Here is a 25,456-nt window from a genome sequence, read left to right as displayed (position 1 = left end):
ATGATTCACAAGATAAACCCAGAGATTTCCAATAGGAATCCATAGTGTAAAAAACATTTAGACAGGTTGCGGTCTTTCTGTGCTCTTTGTAATGGAACAATTTCTCTTTTTTTTTCTGTAGTAAAAAAAAAAAAAAACAGTAAAAATTAAGATCTGGCATTTTATGAATCTAAAAAGGTTGAGAACTACTTCTCTAATTGATTAGGACAAATTTCCTTAGATCAAACTACACTGGCCCTTTTTAATTTTAAGTTTATTGATTCCTAAAAAAGGAAGCTTAATACTTCCAGGTGTGGTGGACCAGGTTTGGAAACAAAAAAATACCTCTGGGGAAAAGGTGTTTTTAGACACAGCAGTCATCTGAGTATCTGATTCAGTCAACAACTGATGCATCTTAGATGTAAATATTTTGACAGCAATTTCAGTGACCATCTCTACAGAAAACTTTAGCTGAAACATATAGGCCTGTGACTGTGTATTCCCTGTAGGGCCTGATCTCTGAGCAATGAGAAACTGTTTTTCTCCAACAGGTCTTCCAAAATATTTTTGTTTCCTCCCCACCCAACATTCACCCCTGCCACTCTAAGAACTGACAGCGTGCCTGTGTCAGGTAAGTGGTGTGCAGCTCCCTCTGGCCCCCATCACTGCCATTCTAAGAATTAGCCAGAGGGACTCTCACAGAAGATCTAGAGAGGCTCTTCCCTGGTCCTTTTCCAAAGTCAGGAAGAAAAGAACAGAGCTTGAACTGGGGAAGTTGCAATGAACCAGTGCAACTCAACCAAGGTGACATGAGCCCCCCTCAGGAGTGCCATAGTGCAGGTACTGCTATCATAGGTGCTGCCACTGTGGGGGCCAACGAAAACTGCCTGGTGTGCTTGCTGCAAAGCCAGATGCACACTTGCTTTTACCTCCTTAAGGTCCTCTGATAACTCCAAAGCAGACAGGAAAGCTGACTTGTGCTACAGCCCTTCCTAGTCTGCTCCTCCCCAAAACAGAGGTAAGCAGAACATTTCCACCTGCCCCGTGCATTTGTTTCCAGGAATTATCCTTCAGTGTCAGACCAGGAAGAGTTACAGCATGAGCAAACTCTCCCACCTGTTTTAGGCTATCAGAGAATCCTAATGAGGCAAGAATGCATGTGCCACAACCCATCCCAGTCTGGCTGTGCAGCAGGCATGCAGGGCCTTTTAAGGCTCCACTGCCTTAGCTAGTTCCACTGGTAAAAGTTCCACTGGTAAAAGCCTATGAATGAATGTAAAGCACTTCACAAGCTGTAGGGTTTTCCCAGACATGTCCTCTTTTTGGGTCCTCCAGGCATTTGTTTTTTTTTTAAATATCAACAAATGTCCAGAATTTTGCTCAGCTCAGCATCAAAGTTCTCCCCAGCACTTCCCTGCTTGCCCTTGCAAGGAGCTGCTTGTGGCTTGGGGGAACAGAGGGAGGGTGATTGGAGGCAGGGGGCACCACATGCATCTGCATGCACATGCACGTGGCTGGCATGCAGGGATGAGGGGACTGCGGGATGGGAGTGAGGGGCACCAGCATGGGCTGAGAGAGTAGAGTATGGGGAGTGAGGGGCAGCAGCAGTGCTGTGGGGGCAGTGGCTTAGGAGTAAGGGGCAGGGGCAAGGCATGGGCATATCACATCCCCACCCCCCAAATTATATTACCCTCCCACACCCTGACTGGTGTCCTCTTTTTTGGAGCTAGGAATATGGTAATCCTACTGTATGGGAAGTACCCTGTGGCTACTGAGCTTGCTGCAGGTGTATTTTAGACACAAGAAGAGCTTCCTGAACCGTGTAAAGAGGATCACTGTCTCATCCCGGTCAAGAGCTCAAAGTTTCCAGCAGCCCCCGTCAAGAAGCCTAAATATCCATCCAAATCTAGCAGCCTATATCACTAGCATAGCTACAGGCACACCAGTTTCTGTAGAAGTCGCAGAGCCTGGAGGGGGTGCAACTTACCACGTAAGTGGAGGTAGCACAACAGTGGTACTCAACCACTAAATTCAAAAAAGCCTAGAAAAAGGGTACCCTGATTCTAAGAAGTTTGGGAACTTCTGAACTATATACCAATAGACTGATCTATCTGAAAATAGATGGACAAGTGTACTATAAATAGGTATTAATGATTTTATTTTTGCCGTGTCCCTAACTGTCTCAGTAGGGATGCTTCCGAGCACACAGCATGCTGGCCAAATCTTGAAATATACTGGTGAAGCTGCTCTGAGGTCATCCTTAGCAGCTGCTTTCAAGTCTAGCGACGAAGGTCTCAGGAGTGACCAGGTTTAAGTTGCATCCTCCTTCCTCCAGGTTCTGTGACCCCTAGAGTCAGTTTATTCATTCACTTCTGGGTTTGGTGAGTGTGAGTGGGACCAGATGGGTGGTTCATATAAGAAAGCAGCCATAGAAGGATATGCCACAGATACTATGTAGACATAACTGGAATAATATCTTTCTTCTCACTATGGATAGCTCTGTTTCCCAGTTTAGTTTTTTATTGTTGTCTGCCAGAAAGCAGAGAGTTAAATCAAAGGGGCTCTTAGAAACCTGAATTCGAAACATAAAACAATTACATAGATAAGACAGCCTCAGGTACACATCTTCAAAGGAACTAAGTAGCTTTTCTCTCTCTCCATTAGAGAGAAAAGTTATCTAGCTGGCTCCATCCAGGCTAGAACAGGGTACTCTTCCTAAGGTTAAACTTGGGATCAAAGGAACTAAAACCTCCAACATGTTAGAAAAGGGAGGGTTTGCCTGAGGTAGGAAAAACATGAAGTCTAAATGGCACCCAAATAGACGTAGATGCTATGAGCAAGATAGGCTGCTACTTCCTGCCAGGGATGGAACACGCTGCATTGAGGGGATTTCCCAAAGGTAATACCCGAGCACAAGTCTGCTCCAGGGAGTGCCTCAGCATGGGGATGCCTTCCAGCTAGCTTTGCACTGAGGCATCTTGTGCCCCAGCCAGCAACCTCCCAGAGCACATTTTTTAGCAAGCTCCCCTGTAAGCTGCCCTGTTCACTGCTCCTTGGTCCTGAAAGGTCCCCTTTTCCCAGCTAACTTGCTTCCTCTAATCAAGCTTACAGTGAAGAAAGGTGAGAGAGAGAGAGTTTCTGGGCAGACTCCCTAGTAAACTCCACACTCGCTCTGGTCCCTAGTTAAACAAGATAGTTAAGTATTGATCTAACTGCTGAATTTTAGCTACGTACACTAAATATCAAGGTTAGTTACTTTTTAAGTAAAGAAATAATTTACCTTAAAATCTCACCTTCAAAGAGGGGGTAGCAAACTGGCCAGGTAACTGCTTGCAAACTGCCCTGTTTGCTGTCCCTGTTCATTCACTTCCTGGTCACTCTGGGTATCTACCTTTATACTCTCTTGGGCATGGACTGGCTCTGCCCCTTTTTGAGAGCTTTTACTCAGCAATCACTCAACTAGATGCCCCCACAAGCTGCTCAGAACATGTGCCCAAACACACAGCCTATGAAACAAACACACACCAAGCCAAACACAGACAGTCCTGGCTTACTTATTTTCCAGAAACAGGATAGGGTCCTGGCTCCTCTTCCTCATCTTCTTCCTCCTCTTGCTCCCAGCAAACTGCTTGCAAACTGTCCTGTTTGCTGTCCCTGTTCACTCACTCCCCCGTCACCTGGGGAATCTCCTTTTATGCTCCAGGGGAATGTCTTGCATTTGAAAGCTTGTCTAACTTGAACCCAACTACCTAGTCAGTCTAATAAAAGATATCACCTAAAGAAATCCTTACGCCTTGCAGAAAATGAATACAGACCTTTGTTTCTCATCCCAGGTGAATGTCCTAAACACTGAGCCAGAGAGAATAAGATGGGAGGTTGTCTCCTTGCTGATCTTCTAAATGTCACCTGATTTATCCTTGCAAATATGGCCTGAAAAAGCAAACAAAGAAATTCTGGACGTCAGAATGAAGTGTTTTGATATTTCCAAAGTTTTTCTTCATTTTTTTATTTAGCTAAAACTATTTAATACTTTTGAACCTAAATCAGGGCTAACCAAAATTGCATTATTCAGCAAATAAACAGCAAATAAATTATTCACTGAAAAAACATTCATTTAGCCCCATATTAGGGTACAGACTCCACTTGGGCCTGCTAAATTAGTCTTGGTTGGTAGACCAGGCCTGGGGTCAAGCTTCGGGCTTTAACTCAGGTTACCATCCAGAGCTGGCCAAGTTACCTCAGGAGAGGTAAGACCTGAGGCTTGGCACCTGTGGGGTTATATTCAGAAAGGTATAGTCATGTAAATGGCCTGCTGACCATGACATTCATAGCACTGAAGTTACAGCTCTTTCAATATTTTCTTTAGCTGTCTTATATACCTAAAGGGGGTGGTGGGAGGGGTGTGAATGATAGAAAGAAAGTTCGTAACAGTTAGGATCAATCGTTGAAGGTTTGTATTTCAGGTCTCACTTGAATAAGTAACCCCAACAAATTCAGATGCAGATCCAAATGATAAATAAACTATCTCTTGTGCCTGAAAAACCTAATGTGTAAGTCACATGAGGACAGCCTTTGCCAAGAGAAGCCCAGCTTGGGCAGAGATATCAAGAGAGTGGATCTTTTTTCTTTTCACCTTACACCAGTTTTAGTTCGGATGTATTTGAGTTTGGTTGAAGATTCAAAGACAGGTCCATTTCTCATTGTATCTGAACCATCTGATCCCTCTCTAACTCAATACCCACCCCCCAAAAAAATCAGATATTAAGTATTATAAAGAAGTTGAGGTATTAGAGGCATCTGCTGTTCCATTGTTTCAAATAGAAGTTGTCTACAGTATTTCAGCCCTTCTAGTTCTACTTTCCTATGATCCTATTCTATAAAAGGGACTGGCACCCTACATCCTGCAAGTGGAGCCATTGGATCCAGCCCATGGAGCTAGAGTACCACCTGTGCTGTGCCATACCATGTGTGGCTCAGTGGCAGGGAGAAGTGAGCAGCTGTGGCATCTGGGTTCTACCACTGGCCTGCTTGGACCATTCCAGTCCACCATTGTTCTATAACATGGATTAGTAATACTGGAAGAAATTGTCCTTGGTCTGCCTCACCTCTGTATTGGGACAGCCCAACCACCTCTGTTTTTTTCACATTGCCTGGTTTCAGTAAGCCTGGTCACCTAGGCAACTGGGCTGGAAAAATATTCCTGAGGGGAGGGGAACTTGCTCTCTTCCACTTTCTGTGGAAGTCATTATTGGGGCTTCAGAAGGATGTGCCTCCAGGAAATATCTCTAGATGTATGAATAGAAATCTGGGATCTGGCTACTAGATTAGAAATAAGTGATTTTAGACATCTGTAAAAAGGGTCCCCAGACCCAAATTTGATGAAAGGCTCAATTCATTCTATATTGCTCAAGGTGTTTTGTTTTTCTCTTAAAATTCCTTTGTTCTTCCCCTCCCCCATTCTCTCCCTCTCTGATCAATAAAAATCTATCTGGCTTAGCATGCCTAGCTGTAAATGCCTGAGGGGAGAGGAGTCAGAGATGCATTTCGCTCCTAGCAGAGTTTGGCTGATTATTAACTAGTTATGTCCTAACTGAGATTATCCTGGGAGGCTCCAGGCTATAAGGAACACCCAGAGACATTACCAAGGGGCAAAGCACCCCCAAGGTCTGAAGGGTCTGTGTACCCCAGGCTGCACAGAGCCCTAAATGAGACCAGTGCCTGGGTGGTGGCAGCATTACCCTAGGCTTGTAGGTGTGCTCCAGGAAGGGGGACAGCCAGATGTAGGCATCCCAGGGGAGACTCCTGAAGTGTGGTTTTGGGCCTGGCACGGTGAGATGGGTGGCTTAGCATAATAGTGCCCTCTACTGTCCCACCACATGTGGTGGGTGAAGTGGAATCCCACAGACTGCTCTCTGGAAGGCATAATCCTGGGGAAGGAAGTATAGTCACTGAAATCCCTTGAGCAAACAAGTCTTTGATTTGGCATATTACTTTGTTTTGTACAGAGTAATATGCTTCAACTTAACTGTGCTCATGTGTAGCCTCCTGTCATCCATCCCTCAACCATATAGTCAAGGTTGTTTGTACACAAATTAGGTCAACTGGATAGGGTTGTACACAAATTGGGTCAACTGGATAGAGTAGCTAGAATGACTGACAAGCATATTTGCCATTTTGTAAACTCTTATCATATATCCCATATGCCATATCATATCTTTTCTAAATTAAATAGGCCTAGCCTCTTTGGTGTCTCCTTATCTGCAAGCCCATCCATATCACTAATCATCTTTGTTGCCCATCTATGTACCTTCTCTAGTTCTTCTATCTCCTTTTTGGGGTGTGGAGACCAGAACTGGGCACAGTTCTCAAAATGTGGATGCACCATGGATTTATAAAGGGGCACAATGATACTTCCCATTTTGTTTACAGTTCCCCTCTTAATTATCCCTAATATTTTGTTTGCTTTTTTTGTTGGCTGCTGAACATAAGCTGACATATTTAGTAAACTGTCCGCACTGGCTTCCAGTAGCCAAGTATGAAAGAGAAGTAATCCAGTTTGAGTGCAGCTTTCAATATGAGGCTGCAGGGCTGGCACTTAGGGAAAAAAATCACATAAAAAACATAATTGCAAGATGAGCAAAGTTAATATGGAAGATCAGTGAAAGACAATAAATATGGAATGCCACAATGCCAATTAATAAGAATCACTTTTCAAGGAAGAATAGCATTTTTGAGGTAGCACAGTGTGGATGAGTTATGATTCTATGGGAACTATAATTTTGCATTTCTTGACATTTGTAAGTGTAAAAATCTCAACCAGCAGGTCCTATTAACATAGCATTTGCATTTTTGCAAAGAAAAAACCAAGGATTTAAGCCTTTGTCTCATTAACCACAAAACAGCTTTCAACAGAGCATACCAAGTCTGTCAGACTCTGTTGGGACTTTGACACTAGCCATCTCAAATTCCATGTGTTCTCTATGGCTGTGCACACAGCTCTAAGGAGAACAAAAAATGGCTTGAATGTAGAGTCTATTGATTGTATTAAAATAAAGCTGGAAATAAACAGGGGCATGTAGGCAGAATTTGGAAAGATATGGAGCAAGTCTAAATTAAAGAAGAACTTGTTAAGCTGGTTGAATAGTCTACTTTACCACTGAATTACAGATTCACTCTGTATTTGTGTTTCAGCTTGTAATGGTAAATAACAGCTTATGCAGTCAATTGTTTTTACTCTTATAAATAAAATTTTATTTCTGACGTGGTACTTTTTCAGGTCTAGAAAGTATTTTTTTCCCTAACCTGTGATCTTAACAAGACATTAAGGAATGTCCATCCTTATAGCTGGGTAGAAAAAAGACTTTTCCTATCTCGTGAATATTTTTAATATTTTGGGATTCCAAATGTTTCAGAATTTTTTCTCTCATTCTCAGTAGGGACTAATCTGAGAGCGTTAATATTTTTTCAGTGGAAAACAAGAGAAAAAAGCCATGTTCTCAAACTTTACTGAAAGAAATTTCACCTTTGGGCTTAGAACAAAAATGGTCAATATTGGCACCAGGGATATATTTCTCTGAAAATTATGGGCTTCTGAAAAGAAGAGATTAGCAGGAAATTATAGGAGCAACATATATTTGTAAGTAATTTAGGGTGCTGTTACAGGTTCTAAATCTGTGGAATGTCATCAGAGCAGTCACAGGTTAAGGCTTAGTGCCATCCCAGACCTACACAACTGTGACTTGCTAGTAGAGGGCCTGTTGAGCAGGGTGTGAAGGGGAGCCAGGATTCCACCTCTCCTCTGGGGTGGGAGAGGAGGGCTGGAGCATTAGCTCATTGGCAGAGAAACCAGCATGGGGTCTACAGCTTCTCTCCCTCCACAACAGCAGGAGCTGCTTGGGGTGGGCTGTGGGCAGCTGGAGCTAGCCCCAGTGGTCAGGAGCTGCCTGCAGCTAGGCCTGGGTGCTGACAGGCCTGGTAGGAGCCTGGAGCAGCCTGCAGGCCTGAAAAGCATGGGCCAAGCAGTGGCACAAGGGTGCAAGCAAGCTGGTGCAGCTGACCTGCGGCCTGCCCAGCGGGACACAGGGGCCTGGAGCGTGCTCAGATTTTCTGTTTGTGCCCCAGGGCATTGAGTGCCCACAGGCTTTTAAGCGCCTGAGGCTGGGGCAGGCATAGAGCCAGCCCAGCCTTGAGGCAGGAGAGACTTCCAGCCTCAAGGCCCCGGTGCTAGCCTCAGGCTGGCCTCCTCGTGGTGGGGCTGACTGGGAGCAAATTTGCTTCTGGTTGTCATCTACGAGAGCATTACTGTGCAGTAACTACTCGTGAGTAAATTTGCTACTTGCATTTGCTCATTTAATTCAAGAAGTCTCATTTGTTTATTTTTAAGCAGTGCCAGTGGTCCAAACTGGATGCTTCTCTGGAATTTATGGTGAGTCAGACATGTTAACATGGGAGATAGCTCAACATAGGAGAAACTGTCTGAAGTGTAATAGCTTCTGATATAGAGGAGAACAATCAGATGATGTAATGGTCCCCTTTGACTTTTAAACCTAGAGTTTTATGTATCCTATTCAAAAGTGATGCTTGTACATAACTTTTCAAAATGGGATTTAAGTCACTTTAGGTATCTTTTAAAATATTACTCAGAATCTAGACTATAACCTCATAACCACTTCTCTACTTTTATTTCCACCAAAAGTTTCCAAGTCATTGAGTTTGAAAAAAAAATCCCATACTCAATAGCTTGAAAATTATTATAGAGCATATGAGTCTTCCATGTCTATGTTACAGAGAACTGTTTTGCAAGTAATCTCCAAGTATCACCAAATTCCTGATAAGCTGTCATACTTAGCCCAAGGACAAAAAACTGGAGCGTTATTTGCATATAAATTTTCTAACACTGGCTTAACAATGGGAACTGAAGTCGTGCTGCTATACTATACATTTATAAGGCTTACAGCTGTGTTCTGTGATAAGATAAGAGGTCCTTTTGTAGAGAGCCGAGCTAAGGCTTTGTCACTTACTGAAACGGCACTTTTATCTCATCATGAAAGATGCCCCTTCCACTGGCAGACTATCTGACACAGTGTTATCACATGAATCACTTTATTTATTTTTCATAGAAATGAGAAAAAAAAGAACCTTGCTGATTTATTTTTCGTCCTTTTTCATTTGTAACATTAAAAGAAAATTAACTGCAAAAGAGGGATTTTATTTCCATCTATAAATTTAGTTATCAACATCACCACATTATCCAACAAATAAATAAAACCAAATGACTCAGAAGCTTATAATAGAATGTTTAACACCACACTACCAGGACTGACATGTTACAGTTATGGTTGAGAGGTAACTTGCATTATAAAACTGGTTTATTTTGGGTGCTTGTAGTTTTTGAGGGGTGGAGAGAGAAAAAAAAAATCTTAGACTTCTTCTGAACCTATTGGCAAATGTATGGATTGACCTAAATAAAATTCTACTTGATCTCTCCCAGTTATCTGATTCAAGGGTTGCAAAAGAGAGATGGGAAACAGCATGTCACCTATTAAGCAACAGTGTTTCATTTCTACATAGCATAATTTTAAAAATGGACCTCTGACTGGCTATACTCAGCATAGACTAGGTACACCACAGGCAGGAGACTGAGGCTGAGAGATCCATCAGTGCAGACACGTGACACATTTACGCTAATGTAGTGTAACTCAGTTTGAAACTGATGTAAGTTACACTAGTGTGTAGACTGGACAGACAACCAGCTCTTCCAAAGTTACTTACTTCCCACAACAGAACATGAGTACCATACTTTGTCAGAGCAACAGTACATCTAGCCCAGTATCTTATTTCTGACAGTCGTAAGCAGGGATCCTGGTTTTCTCCGAAAAAAAAAAGATTCCCAATTTTTGGATTAAAATAAGTAACCCAAAATCCACATTTTTCTGTGATTAAAATGAAACACCACTAATATATAAGTGGTGTTTCATTTTGATAATGAAAAAATGTGGATTTGGGGGGGGGGAGGTTTAATCCAAAAATTGGGGATCTTTTTTTTATTAGAGAAAAACAGCATCTCTGGGTCATAAGCACTAGATGCTTAAATGAAAAGTGTATGTACAGGATATGTCTACAGTAATCCATCCCCTGTTGTACCTTCCCTGGCATGAACTATCATTGGTTAAGGTAGGTCAGAGGATTAAAATGTAGGATCTCGTTCTGTTGACTCTATCCCAGATGGATTCTCCACCACATTATGAGTGTCTCCCTCCTGAAAATTTAGCAGAGATTTCCCCTTTGTCTACCAAGGGCAGAATGGGGCTATCAAAATCAAATTTTTGCATGTGGGCAAGTGTTTTTGGCATTTGATTAGGGAGGATGCAGGGGGTGGACAATGGCAGACCCCTGAAGACCTCTTTCCACATATTCTTTGTAATAATTTTTCTCTGTTGTTTTGGAGTTCAAAGTTTCAGAGAGAGACTCATTCAAAGCATGTACCTGGTATTCTGTACTTTTAAGTGCATTGTGAAACTGTTAAGGCAGATTATATGGGGAAAGCTCTGGATTCTCCTGGTGCCCTGGCCAGCTGTTCCTTCCACTCAACCTATACCAGCTGTATTGAATGCCAGGTAACTCAGAATGATGGTTTCCACAGCAACCCTTGACCAGGCCATAAACAGGAGGTGAACATGGGCAGACATCAAAGCACACATTTATAAGTCAATCCCGTAAACATGAAAAGAGCAATGAGTGCCCTGAGACTAGCTATGTGGGAGCAGTTCTTATGAGCACAGAGTTATGAATTTTCCTTAAGGAGGTCCTGGAAGATGCAGGCCATCCCAAGAGGAGTTGAAATCCAAAGCACTCAGACTCCTCCTGAGACTGGTCCTCCTGTCCACAGCATCTCTCAGCACTAGTCCTTAAATTCCTCTTACAAGTACCCATGGATTGCAGTAATGATGAAAATGCTGCATTAATACAGTGCAGCATCCACACCTAATCCAAGTGTCCTGTGTCATGGCCAGGTCCTATGGCTCCAATTCAGACAAAATTCCAGCAGCAGTCAATAGGAGTTTAGCCTGAGTAAAGTGTAACTAGGGACTGGTTTATGAGATGATGTCAATGTATATTAATGCAGGAGTCAAAAATTCCAGTTCCCTTACTTTTATAAATTTATATTCTCCACCATAGTGATATAATCTAACTCTAGAAACCCATATTCAAGTAATCATGAATGTATGACTTCCATTGTAAAAAATTCAGCACACTAGGTCAGTATGTGATTTCATATTGTGTTTTTATCCACTGTTCTATGGTGGCCAAATCCTGCAATCTTTAGTCTGGTAAAGTTCCCATTGATGACAGTGGGGAATTTTGCTAGGGTAAGGTCTATAGGTTTTCACTTGTAACAATGAAAAATAGGAATGCACAACAGATGTAGACTTCTTGCTGAGCAAATACTGGAATTGCAGCAAGTGTGAAAATATCAGAATGAAAAAAATCGAAATATCAACAAACAAGAGTTCCCCAAAATGTTGATTCTGAGACATTTCAAGTTTTGTTTTGACATTTTCAATGGGAATAAAATGTTCTAATATTCCCAAATTGTGATGTTTCATTTCTAATCCATTCTAATCCATTAGTTAAGTACTAAACTGCATCTGGCACAAATAACATGGGGACTAATGAGAGTTTTAGCTTGGATGACTCAAGCCCCCATTCTTCCCTAGGGGCCAGGATCCACAACTGGACCAGAAGTCCTGTGATGCTCTGCACTCACATACCTAATAAGAAACACCGCAACACAGATTGGTCAGAGGGGGATTGAAGTATCAAAGACAGACATAATTTAAAAGCTGAATTGACTCAAAACAAAATATTTCAGTTGAGGTCAGCAAACCAAATTAGAAGAGTGAAAATGAAATATTTCAGTTTGATTTTTCTGACAGAAAATTAGGCAAAATCCATTTTTCCCCTACAGGAAATTTTGATTTTGCAGAAATTGCAAAATTATCCATACAAAAAATCATTTCACTGGAAAATGCCCAACAGCCTTTATTTTCAAGCATTTGTAAGTTCACATTCTATTAGAAATAAGAGAGTGCTTAACTTCCACTAGCACTGGTGGGATTTCTTTGTTTTGTTTTCAATGGATGATGTATATTGTCCAGACGACATGTAAGTGTTAACAGTAGGGGAGCACAACTCCACACTGCCGTTGCCACTACCCTTGCTTCCGCAGCTGCTGGGCACTGGCTCCAGCTGTGCTGGAGCCCCACACCCCAATGTCAGCGCAGAACTGTTGGGGGTCCAGGCCCCCCCAAGCGTCACCTATGATTCAGTCCCACTAGACCTGAAAGAACATTGCAGATTGGAATAAAGCTACATTACAAGAGCCATGGAGAGAAGCTTATGCAGTCCGCTTGCTCTATTTTTCCAGCTGTTGCTTCTAATCAATTGCCTCAATAGGGGCTGAATTTGCACATAAATGTTTAGAAAATAAAATACATTTAAAAAGAGTGCATGTGAAAACAAGAGAACTTCCCAGCATTCAATATAATATTATGAGCAAAGCGTTAGAGAAAGCCCATGCATCTGTTTTATAGTCGGTTTATATTCTTCTCTTGTGTGTGCATTTTATGCACATAAAAATTAACAACCTTTGACTCTCTCATTTGTATTTATAACATCTGCAATACCAATGGAGGCAGTTTTGTTTTCTCTACCCTGAGCTTACTAAGCATCCTAATTTGGAAAGAAAATGCCAGATAACTCTCAGGGGAAACATTCAAAATGTCAAATATCTTCATTCTGAGGAATCCAGATCTATGAATAGAAAGCTTGTGATGAAGGAAATCCCCTGTCCATGCTAACTGATTAAGATATGGATAATTACAGTTTAGGACTAGAATGATCATTAGGTTGAAGGACCCAGCTGATGGTGAATATAAGAGATATGACAACTCTATCTCAGCAGTTTACAACAGAATGTTTTTAACACTATGAATTCTTATTTCAATATCTGGGCTTTTCTTATGAATCATGTTTGCACACCTAGCACTGCTAACATTGCATGACACTCCACATCACCCTTGAAGGTGCACCCTCAAGGAACACCAGGGTGCTGCAGCACCCTGGTTGAGAATCACTGCTCTAATAAGGTCCCATTCCATTAGTAGCCTACTAAGTTTTCACAAATTAATTTTTTCCATGCCTGTTGATACAGTGGCTTTTAAATACTGTCTTATCCAGCTTCCTTTCAGAGGTCACCATAGTTCACAGATGAATTATGCCCAGGTGAAAAAAAAGGAAAATACTTAGTGGCAAAAGCCCCAATCCAAGTTTAACCACCAGGACAATGCAAACATTTAAAAATTTAGGAGGGACATAATGGGTGCAGACACATGAGACATTCACATACATTTACTTTATGCCAGATATTACTATTATAATAATGTTGGTTCATAGGAGTAGACACTTGGCCACATATCAGGTATATTATGCATAACAGCTGTAACAGTTTCTTGCTATTAGAAATCATTGCCATTGGTGTCTGGTGAGTATTTTTGTCCATTTGCCCTAAGCATATGCTGAGACTGATGCCATAACAAACCCAGTGTGGGATCCTGAGACTCAGGTGTTTAGTAGTCCCAGATAGTCAACTGCCTAGCAGGAGACCACAGCAAATGTCCTAATTCTTAGCATTGTTTGGTGAAGGATCAGGATGGATGCCAGCCACACCTGCCTCCTGCAGGCCCTGACAATAGTGCATGCTGTTCAGCCTTTCACAATAGCAAATGAGGTTGTGCCTTGCCTACATAGCATGCATCCTCAGCCACCTGTACCAGGTTGCTTTTGAAGGCCAGGAAGGACTCAGTATGTGAATAGCATGTCTTTGAAGACATACTTATGTTGAACAGAATTTAGGAACTCGAGGAAGACAAAGGCATCTTTTGTGCAGCAGTGGCTGCTCAAATATGGGTTCAGAAACATATTGTGCCTTGCTGGTTCTGTGTCAAAGAGTCAAGCATGGGCTGGCAGGAATCAAGTAAGAGCATTGCAGCCCTAGGATGATTAGCAATGGTGTGCAACTTCAGAATGACTAAGGCAGTATCCAAGGACAGTGGTTCTCAACCATTTTAGACTCAAGGCACCCCTCAGAGTATGCCATCTCTTAGCTTTCACTTCTTTTTTGAGTACAGAAAAGTAATACAGCAATTCTTCTGTTGCCAAGGACTCAGAACGACCACAGGAGGTCAGAATGTTTTTGATGCTATGGATTCCTATTTGAAATCTCTGAGTTTATTTTGTGAATCGTATGTAGGTATTTACACACCTAATATTGTTAACATTGCACGGCACCCCATGGCAACTTTAAAAGGATCTCATGGCACCCCAGCGTGCCATGGAAAACACTGATGTAGGACATCTATGACCCTTGAGGTCTAGAGGAGGACCACTAACACGCCTGTCCCCAGTAGTGAAGAAACTGGTGGTAATTGCCAGTTTCCATACAGCTAACTTTGACTGTCACCAGTCAGTTACCCGTGTGTTCAATGTGGGATGGTCAGCTGTGGGCATGGGTCTTGGGGATGTCTGTGCAGACATCCAAAAAGGTGTTTGCCTCATATTACCTTTGATTCAGAGTCACTGGGAGATGATTGAGGGATTTTCCCATAGAGTTTTTTCAAATTGTATGGGTCTGTTTGACGAAACATATATCCCCATGCTGTGCTCAGTCTACTCTGCTTCTGAGTACGTCAGTAAGAAAAGCTTCCTCCCAATTATGCTGCAGGGCCACTGCAGAAGATTCATTCATGTGATGGCCAGCTAGTGCAGGAAGTCTCATGGTGCATATTTAATTAAGAAATCCATCTTTTCTCCACGATGAATCAGGGAGAGTTGGCCTGTGTTGCTATCTTCTATGGAGTCACCATCCTTTCACCAATTTGGGATGATCCTGCTTATCTAAACTCCTACCTTAGATAATGAAACTTTCTGCACAGCACCTCAACCCCAAGAAGAAGCATTTTATCTACAAACTCGACAGCTACTACATGGTGTTGGCAAACTGAAAGCACCTGGCCTGATGTGGAGATGACACTCTGTTCTCCACAACAGGTAAGAGACATGAGGCAAGGTGCTGGGGTAACAGGGGGGGATGGTGGTCAGCCCAGATTCCAGCCACGGGGGTAAGATGAGCTTTGACCATCCCCATGAACACTGAGAACCACCAAGGGAATATAGAAAGCCTGGCAGACTAATGTCAAGCAATCCCACAATGAGGATCAACAGTAAGGGAAAAAATAGGGTCATGGCTTCTATTTGTTGAAACAACATTACTAGAAGCTTTTTTACAACAACTGCTGTGTTTATTTAACAGTGCAACAGAGCTGCAAACAACAGGGGAAATGCATGTTGGTATAAAACTTGGCGCTGAGGGAAAAGGTGGGGCATCAAAACAAGTGAGCAGTGCTTAATTGACTCTTTTGGTTAGTGTGTTCCATCCTTCTTCTTATTTTCAGGTATCTTCTGCTGGGCCAGAGGTTTCCCAGGCTGGCTTGGGAGGTGGGGACATAGACATTTTCCAGGTTGTGTGGATCAGTGATGGGTTGCTGTCAGAGAGTTTACTTCAGGGTGGGAAGGATTGTTTCCTTAATACTAATATTGTACAGAGCTTCCAGCTGTTCAAAAAAGCCTAGCTCCAGAACTGGCAGTTTTAAGGCCAATTGACCCTCCTGAGCATCATACATGTTGTGTTGGGCAGCTGAGTGCATGCCCAGTAGGGCAGACGTTGGTGTGGGGCTATAGGTTGTTCTGGGAAATAGAGAGGTATGTTGGAGAAAAGAATGGAGTGTCTTGGAGCAGTAGGTTGCCACTTGTAGGGAAACTGTCAACTGTTGTTGGAAGGGGGGAGACCTCCTATTGGGTGGCTGTGTGCTGCCCTGCCAAGTCTGGAATAGGAGTGTGGGGAGATGATTCTGATTGAGGGCAGCAAAGACCAAATCCAGAATGAGGGTGAGGCAGTCTAGGATGGACATCAATACCCATCAGTATTCTTCCTCCATGGACAACCTGCTTTATAATATCAATGGCTTCACAGGCTGCAAAGGCAGTCTACTCAGACACACTTATCTTGCTGGCCTGAAACTTGGAGGTACACCTGGCACAGCTATGACCTGGGATCAGGAGAGCAGGTAGCAGGCAGGGAAAGAAAGGCTTCCCATGTTGAGATGCAGAGCTTGACCATTCCTTCTGGCTTGACCATTCCTTCACTCTGTATTAGGGGAGCAGAGACACAAGATGCTTTATACACTGAAGTATTAGTGAACTGTCCAAATGTGTGATTTGGAAAAAGGGAGGGAAGAAAATCTTGGAATGGCAAGAGAAGCAATATCGGTTCTCAGTAAGTTCAGGCAACAGAGGTTTACAGTTCTGAGGGCAAAAGGTCTTCAATTCAATCCCTCCTGTAAGCTGTGAAGTCTCTGCCTGGTTAGTCAGTTATTACAGGAGCTTTCAACCATAAAGCAGATTTTTCATCCACATTTAATGCAGAATTTGCACTAGCAAGATGAGGTCAATGTTTCACATAGGAAAGAAGTATTTTGCCCTGCCTTTAGCAAAAGGCTGCACAGCACTATGCATGGAAAAATGCCTATTACCTGCAGCTCAAGAAGTCAGTACTGCCTGTTGCTCTTGTCAATTGACTTATAGGTTGAGTTCATGAATTTATATAAATAAATAAAAGCATGAAAAGAGAAATATTTCCAGAGTAAAAGGAATATCTGAAATATATCCTGACTTTGTTCCTAGCGAATAAGAGAACTAGTAGTGAGACCAGTTGTGCTGCCTTTTGCCCTGGTATCTGTAATCCAGTTACACGCCCAGGTGAAGACTGAAGCGGCCTTTTTGTTGAGGACCAACCAAGTGTTTTGAATGAGACATAAATAGATTGTGTAATGGCAAGGGACAGATCCTCACCACTGTAAACTGTCAGAGCTCCAACAGATTTTGCTGTTGCTTCCACAGACCTGATTCTCAATTACACTAAGTCTTCTTTGCATGTCTTATGGCAATGTCCACTGGATATAATATACTTCAAGACCACAGCATAGTGCCCAAGAGAGAGAAAGGGAACTCTGTATGACAGACTCCCACCATACATCAGAGATGTCCAAGCAGGTTGTTTTTTTTCTTAAACTCTAAAAACTGGGTTTTCATTTTATTAACTTCAAGAGAAGTAGAGAGAAATGTTGTATATATTTATGTTAGTTTAGGACTAGGCCTTGAAGAATAATGAAAATAAGGTATTTCTTTAGTAAGGGAAAAGTTGCTTCCATGACATTACTTCATATTTAACCATGAGTTCAGGGACTGTCAAAATGATATATTATAAATAAAAACTGTGAACCAATTATCAAGAATCAACAATTAACACAACACTTTTCTTTGCATAAAGGAATTAGTTTTCTAGCCTTGAGCATAATAACCTAAAGTCTGAGACTCATTTTCATACTGGATTAAAGCAAATCAGAATCTATTCTTGCCTTAGATGTTTCATGAGCTACCATAATTTGTGATGCACGAATTTTGTGACCCTCTTGAGAATAGATGGCCTGTTCTAGGAAAAGCACAACTAATAATGAAACAAAAGAACAGATCTGCTTTTGTATCTACTGCACTTCTGAAGCCAATGAGACCAGCTGTTCTAAAAGTCCAGATATGCATTAACTAATAAGGCTGTGAGAAACAGCACCATTTTGCTTCGACTTCCATTTCAACGTTTTGATGGGACAGCATTTTGTTTTGAGTTTCATTTTGTTTCAAAGCACTGTTCTGTTTCGTTGAAACTGTTTCAACACTGTTTTGCCATTTTGCCCGTAGCCTATAATGGGGAATCACAAAATGCCTGTATCTTTGTCATTTCTTGCTTGATTCAAATGAAAACAGCAGGGATGCTAGCCCCTGCTGAGGCCATGAAACCTGCCAAGTTTCAAGGAGATAGGTGCAGGGGTTTCTGGAAAACTGTACCTCACGCTGCTGACAAGCAAAACTTGTGTCACGTGTGCGTGTTAAAGTGCAGCGGGGTGAAAACAGCAGGTGCGCTAGCCGCTGCTAAGGCCATGAAGCCAGCCAGGTTTCAAGGAGATAGGTGCAGGGGTTTCTGGAAACTGCACCTGAAACTGCTGACAAGCAAAACTTGTGATGTGTGACTGTATGTATGTGTTAAGGTGCAGCTGTTTTTCTGTCCCTCTCCCAGAGCACTGGGATTGGAAGGGACCTCAGGGAAGGATCACAGTCACTGGCCAGCAACACAATTAATATGAGAGCAGTCCTTTCCCACTCTTTCCCCTCCCTCTCCTTACTCTCTGTTTCCCGGCAGGTGAGCCCAGCTTCAAAACTTGAAACGTTTCAGGTGCCCTCGTTTCAAGACTGTTTTGAAGCCTTTTGTTTCATTTTGATTTTGCTGTTTTGAGCTTGAAACAAGCTGAAACAGCATCGAAATGAAATACTCGGTGAGACTTTGCACAGCCTATTAACTAACTGGTAAGATCTGCCATAAAATATAGCCATTTCATTTTAATTTCATCTGCCATGAGTCTATAAAGATATTTTTCCAGGCAAGAAATATTGTATTACAATTGCCAACCCAGACAGAAGACCAAATTCTAGTCTCACTTACATTTCTGAAACATCTGGGTTGTACAATAAAATGCCCTGGGGATTTCTTCTCCAAAATCCTGAAAAGACTACTGGAACAACTGAAGAAAATACCCATTCTCAGTTTTTATACTGAATCCTCTGTAACCTGTTCCAGGACTTTGGGACTTAAATCAGTGCTGTTTGAATTAACCCACAGTGCAATTCAAACTTCCTAGAAGTTAACATGAGTCTTCCTATTGCATTCAAGGTGCTTTAGATTAGACCTACCTTGCAAACATAATCACTCCAATTCATAAGGGGGCTGACACATATTCACTTAATGGCATGATAGGATCTAATCCCTGATCCCAACAATCTCACCTCCTGTTGATCAACTTTCCCTGCCTGGGACCTGCTGACTCATGGACTCCTTGACAGGACTCTGGGATCAGTGAACTGGGCTCCTGGGCTGCACATGCAGTTTTTAACAGTCCCAGCACACAAAGAAACTGGGAGCAGGGAGTCTCTGCCCAGTCCCATGGTCCCTGTGCACAAGGATATCACAAATGTATGTGCAGCCCTGGTCATTTAAAAACTGTTGGTGCAACCCAGCTGCTTTTGCCCATTCTAGAAATAGAAAAAAAAAATGGAATAATCTTTCTGGTACGGCTTCAGTCCTTTCACCACCAGTGAGGCTAGAAAGTGCAACTCTGTGCAGATTATTTTAAATTAACCATATTTCTGAGGATTTAAGTAGACATCATTCTAATTTGAGGTAAAAGTTGGGATGGCTTTAGAGTATTTGTTCTTAAAACTGAGTTAGACTGACAATAAATCAACGCCACATGAAATGGAGGTACACAAGGTAAATGCTCTTTTCAATCAAGAAAGTCCATTGAAATTGTGAAAAAAAAACTGTTGCAGTTCTGTAGTGACTGCAGAATTGGACATATGTTGTTCAAAGCGTAAGGGGGAAAAAGCTAGCCATTCCATAATAACATTCCAACATAACATGTCCAAGTGGGTCCAGCAGGCAAAGCACAGAAAACAGGATTTACCACAATTCTGTCCACTGTGTCTCCTGATATGTGCAATAACAGCACCCACTCCAAATCAGAAATAAATCACAAGAATTATGACTACCATAAAAACACTGTCTGATAAGTTTTTAAAAAATGGAAGGTTTTGGAACAGAGCAAAGTTTAACTGAACACCATGGCTAGGGACAGACATTACACATAAACTGATTTAAGAGATCAGAAATGGGTTTAAACCCATAACAGACATTCAATGCACATAAACCAGTTTGAAAATAGCTAAATATCTGTTTGAGATAAACTGATTGAAAGTAATATCATACTTAACTGATTCGGGTCAAACTGGTTTATATAATGCCTATCCCAGACCCCTTCCTGGTTGAAGTTAAATCAGAGTCCCCCAGCATCCCAGCATGCTCTCTGGGCTGGGCGGGGCTCCCCGGCTGGAGCTCTGTAGAGACTTGCAGGCACAGTAGTGTCTGCCTGGCTTCCTCTGCCCCCCTCCCCTTGCTGCTGGCTGCTCAAGTGGGGAACCCTCCCTCCTCTCTCCCATAGCACTGACCATAGCCAGCATGAGGTATGCTAGCTAATGCTGAGAAGTGTCTATGCAAGGCAGACAGGACAAAGGCAGATAGGACAGTGTCTGCTTGGGGCTTTTTGGAGCTAATCAACAGGTAGCTGGTAATGTCCCTCCTTGGAATGTTCCCTTCCTTGGAAAAAGTTGTTTAAGAAGAGCTTGAACTAATGAGAGACGGTTTTTTTTTGATGGGGTGCTAAATGCTGATAACAGAGCTGATAAATGCTGTTATCAAGGGGGAGGGGGTGCTCCCTAATCAGAGAATGCTGCACTGTAAAAGGGAAATGATAGCTGCTCTAGCACCCCACAGCTTCTAGCCTGAGCCACTGCAGGCATTTGCCTGAATTTCCTCAGTCCAGAGGGGATGTCTGTATGGTTACAAACTGGTTTAACCTAGCCAGGTTAAACTAACCTGCAAAGACTGAATCAATTCAGGCTCAGGCTTCTTGAATGTCTGTCCCATAGTTCTCTACCTGCTACAATGGACCCAGAGTGAACTCTTTGAAAGAACATAAAGATAATAGTGCTGTCTGACAAAAAAAAAAATAGATCTCTTCTGCTTCAAAGGATTAGTTGTAAATTCATTTAAACTGGAAATTAAAAGAAATATTTTATACATCAAGAGAGCGAAGTTCTGGAATAGCCTTCTGAACAAGGCAGTGGTAGGTATGGACCTAAATTGTCTCAAGACTGAGTTTACTAAAGTGCAATAGAATAGTGGTGACACTGGAATTAGTAACTACAGCTTGCAATATGAGACTTTGAGAATTTTACTTTGTCAGTATCCTCAGGGAGGTGTTTAAAGGGGATGTGATCCTTGTGTGGACTACTTGTATGTGACAAGGTGTCTGGTATATAGGGTTCCCTGACTTCACTGACAATGAGGGCCAGATCTGGTGGCAGAGGCTGAAGCCATAAAGATAGTGGTCTGGGTGAGATGTGACATTAATAGTCGTGCATGCAGAATGCAATAGCCTATTTTTTTTTATTTGATTTCCTTTATTTTGTTTATCCTTTCTCTAGAGTTTTAAGTTTGCTCACAATTCTTGTTGATCTTGTATAATCCCTTTTAAGGGCTTCTGCTGCTTGTCTACAGGGGCCAGGAAGAATTTTCTGGCTTTTCTTTTTCCCTTTCCTTCACACATCAGATATTGCCCACAGTGAAAAACAGGAGATTAGAAATGGTGCACTAGTACTCCTAATGGTACATTGATTTATCCTACATACTAGATACACAAGAGGTTTCAATCACCAGGCTTAGATTTAGAAAATAAATTTTCCCCTAAATTAGGCTGGCAGACTGTTAGGGGGTGTTGGGCAGGAGGAAGAGGAGATTGCCTTTCTCTGTGGCATGGGGTGTGGTCCTCTTCCCTGGTTTATATTGGCATATCTTACTTATCTAATTCTCCCTGCTATTGCCTTGGTCTGTCTCACTCTTCTTGCAGCACATTGTAGCTTTTTTCTATGAAAGATGCCAAGTTTGGTATGATTGGCAGGACTGAAAAAAGAGTTGCATGGTTGTTGCATTCATGAGGTGCCAGGTTGGATATTCTTGTGGACCTTTGCCGTCTAAGCAAGCATTACACAGTTGCCTGAAATTACAGGCGATTGGATTTGATGGCCCCGGTCAACACTTCCAGCCCAGTGTCCCAGTGAATTAAAATGCAGCATGGGAAAGCAAGTTTAATGGCCATTGTTCATGATCAACCCAGACAGACTACTTTATTTATAATTTTGAGTTATAATGTTGTGGCCAAGGGGCAAGCTCTGTATCTTTCACTGTTGTACGGTGCTTAGCACATTTGCGGTATTGTTACTATTAAAGGTGCACCAATACATTGGTCCGATATCAGATCAGCACCAATATAAAGAAAATAGACTGCATCAAAAATCAGCCTGATGTGGCCAATAATATGCCTGATAAATGCCCTGTGCATGAGTGCAGCTGCAGTGCAGCATGTAGGTAGCAAGGAGCACAGCCCAGCACCTTGGAGAGCTGCATGCAGCTGGTAAGTCTGTTGTTGTGGAAGGGGAGGGGGGAGGGAAGGGGAATGGGGAGGCAGATCAAGGCACACCGTAGTGAGAGAGGGACTGGGGCTGGGGCAGGTGCTGCCTAGCCTGGGTGGGGTAGAGTGCAGGACAGAGCTACAGTTCATATGGGGGACACAGGGAGAGTGGGGCAGCTCCCGCTGCTGCATGTACCCCAGGGGGGCCTGGGTGTGTGGCTCAGGATCTGTGCATGGAGCAGGGCAGGGCAGGCTGGGGCCAGGGCTGTGCAAGGCTCTTCCTGGTGGGGCCTAAGCCAGGCTGCATTTGAGGCACACAGCAGCGGCACTGGGAGGGGAGGTTGAGGGGGCTACAGTGAATTTTGGGGTGGCTACAGGCCTCCCCCCGTAGCCCCCTCCTAGTGCCACCACTGTCCACCTTGAGCACAGCCCAGTCCAGACCCTGCCGGGAACAGCCCTGTGCAGCCCTGGCCCCAGTTTGCAGCAGCAGTCCATCTTGTGCACCCCCGCCCCCCCCAGGGGTATACACCCCCACGCCCTCCTGGGGTGCACACAGTGGCAGGAGTCACCCCCCCATTCCTGCACCCCCCAGACAAGCCATGGCTCCACCCCGCGCCTTGCCCCACCTTCACTGGGCAGCACCTGCCCCAGCTCCTGCCCCACTCCCTCCTGCACTGCAGGGGGCTTGATCTGCCTTTCCCCACCAAGCCTCTCCCATCCCTCCTCCCCTTCCATCACAACAGACTTACCAGCAGGACACTGCTCTTCAAGCTGCTGGACTATGTATCAGATATCAGATTGGTATTGGCTGATATGTCTCCTTACAAAAAAAATTGGCTATACGTATCAGCCCCAAAAATCTCTATCAGTGCACCCCTGTTACCATGTATGAATAGATCCTGTTTTTTTTTATCCAGGTGGTATTAAAGTAGGCATGGAACACAGAAGACATTCAAACAATAAAGGATGATCTGGGCATGTTAGATTCAGCATTCCTCATGCTATGAACACATGCTGAAAGGCTTAGTTTATTTTTGTTCTCATATCATAGACCTTTCAAAAATAGGAGTTTAATTTAATAAATGTTATTGAAAGTATACTCTAAGTTATTCCACAAATCTTCTGGGGAAAGTATCTCTGAGAAAGATTTCAGGGAAGTCAAATTCTTCAAGACTCTCAAGATAAAATCCCTGCTAAAGAAAATATCTCTTGGGAATGCTTCTCTTAAAAAAAAAAGAGAGAGAGAGAGAGATTCCTACTAAACAAAAGGCTTGCAATAAAAAGTTGGGTTATTTTCATGCATTCATAAAGCCATAGCGAGGGGGAAAAAACGTAGGTTCTTAGAAAAATAGGGCTAAAAAAGAGCTCAGGAGATCATATAATGTAACCCTGAGCTCAAGCCAGGATCATCTTGGTCTATTACACTAGAACAGGACCAACATCCAGGGGTGACCATGACAGCCATACTAATCCTGAACCAACAACTCTGGTCTCTCCAACTACTGCCCTGTCATACTTGCCACACCTTGTCAATGTTGCTATTAATCTGGGAAGCTACCTTCAGCCTTAGATGCTTCACTCTACCCTGATCATCACTGGGCTGCATTAGTCTGGCCTGATCTCTGCATTGAGAAAGGCATTTGGCAAATTTTGGGGTGGTTGCAGCCCCCCCACCATAACCCCTGCCCTCCTAGCACCACCGCTGACATCCCCCAGTGCAACACCACCCCAAGGAAGAGCCCAGCTCAGCCCTGGCCACAGCCTAGAGAGGCCGCCTGACTTGCCCCACGCGTATCTAGGGGCACCACCCCCATGCCCTTCTGGGGTGTACGTAGCACTCCGTCCTGCACCCTGCCCTGGCTCCGCAGTGCCTGCCCCTCCCCCAGCCCCACTCCCTCCCTCACTGCTGCTGCAGCTGCCAGAAGCTTGCAGCCCCACTGCTCCCCCACATTTGGAGGGGAGAGGGGTAAGTCCCGTTAGCTCGCCCCTTCTGCTGCCTAGGGTAAGAATGCTCAACAGCACTCTACATACAGCACCTCTTCTTGGCTTCCTACCTCCCTTCAGCCATGCCTGTGACTTGCAGGCAAACAGAAGCATCAGTCCTCAATTAAAACAACTCATCTGGGCATGCTCACCACTGAGCAGATCCTTCCCTACCCTACAAGCTAGCTCCCACCAGGCGCATCTAAACAAGATGCTTATTGTGCATTAGCCTAATAACACTGTGTAGTAGAGTGTCACAGCAAAAATCATGCTAATAGCCTACTGTGCAGTATTATTAGGCTAATGCACAGTAAGCATCACTAAATAACTGCATGCCGGTGCTACTGTGCAGTAACTCTAGGTACTGCACATTTAGTTAGTACTTCATTAAGGGAGTACTAAACTAAATGCACAGTATCTAAGGCACATTAATGAACATACAGGCGTACCCACCAGTTCCCTAGGATACCTCCCAAGAGCAGGGCTAGATCTAGCGCTGGATCCAAGGTTAATATACTCACTGACTTCATCTCCCCCCTGTAAGATGATCCCTCCTCTTCCTCAGAATCAGGCACAGGTTACCCAATCTTCAGGCTTGTTTCTCTGCCTCTTGTCTCTCCAGAAGCTACCACTCACCCAAGCAAACTTACCTATAAGCTGTTCACTTGCAGCCAGTTAGCTGCTTTGCTTGACTCTGCTCTCATTAGCAGGGGTTTATTTGCCCAATGATCAGCAGCCTGGGCTTTACATCTTATCTCCCTGCAAGTTGCACCCCCCAGCCTTCCCTCTGCAACATTGCTTTTGCATCACTCCAATAACAGGAGTAGAGGCCCTCATTACAACCAACATGGATAAATATTTGTCTAACCTGTCCTTAAACACTTAAAATGCCAGATATTCTACAGCTTCCCTAGGTGATCAGTTCCAATTCTTAACCATCCTCATAGTTAGAAAGCTCTTCCTAATATTTTTCCTGTTGCAGTTTAAGCCCATTACTACTTATCTTGTCCCCTGTAGACATAGGAGATAATTAATCATCATCCTCTTTATAACTAGTTTATGTATTTGAAGACTGTTATCAGATCACCATTCAGTCTTCTCTAGACAAAATAATCCAAATTTTTCCAACTTTTCCTAATATATGTTATGTTTTCTGATATTCTAATTTTTTCCTTCCTCTCCTCTGGACTCTTTCCAGTTTGTCTGCATTTTTCTTGAAGTGCAGTATCCAAAACTAGACTCTA

The 25,456-nt window shown here is 43.1% G+C and overlaps 1 long non-coding RNA gene across 1 annotated transcript in view; it reads right to left on the bottom strand.

The window, feature by feature from the left end:
* LOC109284111 (uncharacterized) overlaps window positions 1-24,863 on the bottom strand; it is a 47,793-nt gene extending 22,930 nt beyond the window's left edge. Inside the window, exons 1-2 of the long non-coding RNA XR_002091433.2 lie at window positions 24,734-24,863; window positions 3,795-3,909 (exon numbers count right to left, since the gene is read on the bottom strand). This is a non-coding gene — a long non-coding RNA (uncharacterized LOC109284111). The remainder of the gene's footprint in view (window positions 1-3,794; window positions 3,910-24,733) is intronic.
* Between the last annotated feature and the right edge of the window lie 593 nt (window positions 24,864-25,456).

The sequence above is a fragment of the Alligator mississippiensis genome, chromosome 1 (assembly GCF_030867095.1).
Source record: "Alligator mississippiensis isolate rAllMis1 chromosome 1, rAllMis1, whole genome shotgun sequence".
In the NCBI taxonomy this organism is placed as follows: Eukaryota; Metazoa; Chordata; order Crocodylia; family Alligatoridae; genus Alligator; species Alligator mississippiensis.
This window is presented reverse-complemented; position numbering and strand designations above follow the sequence as displayed.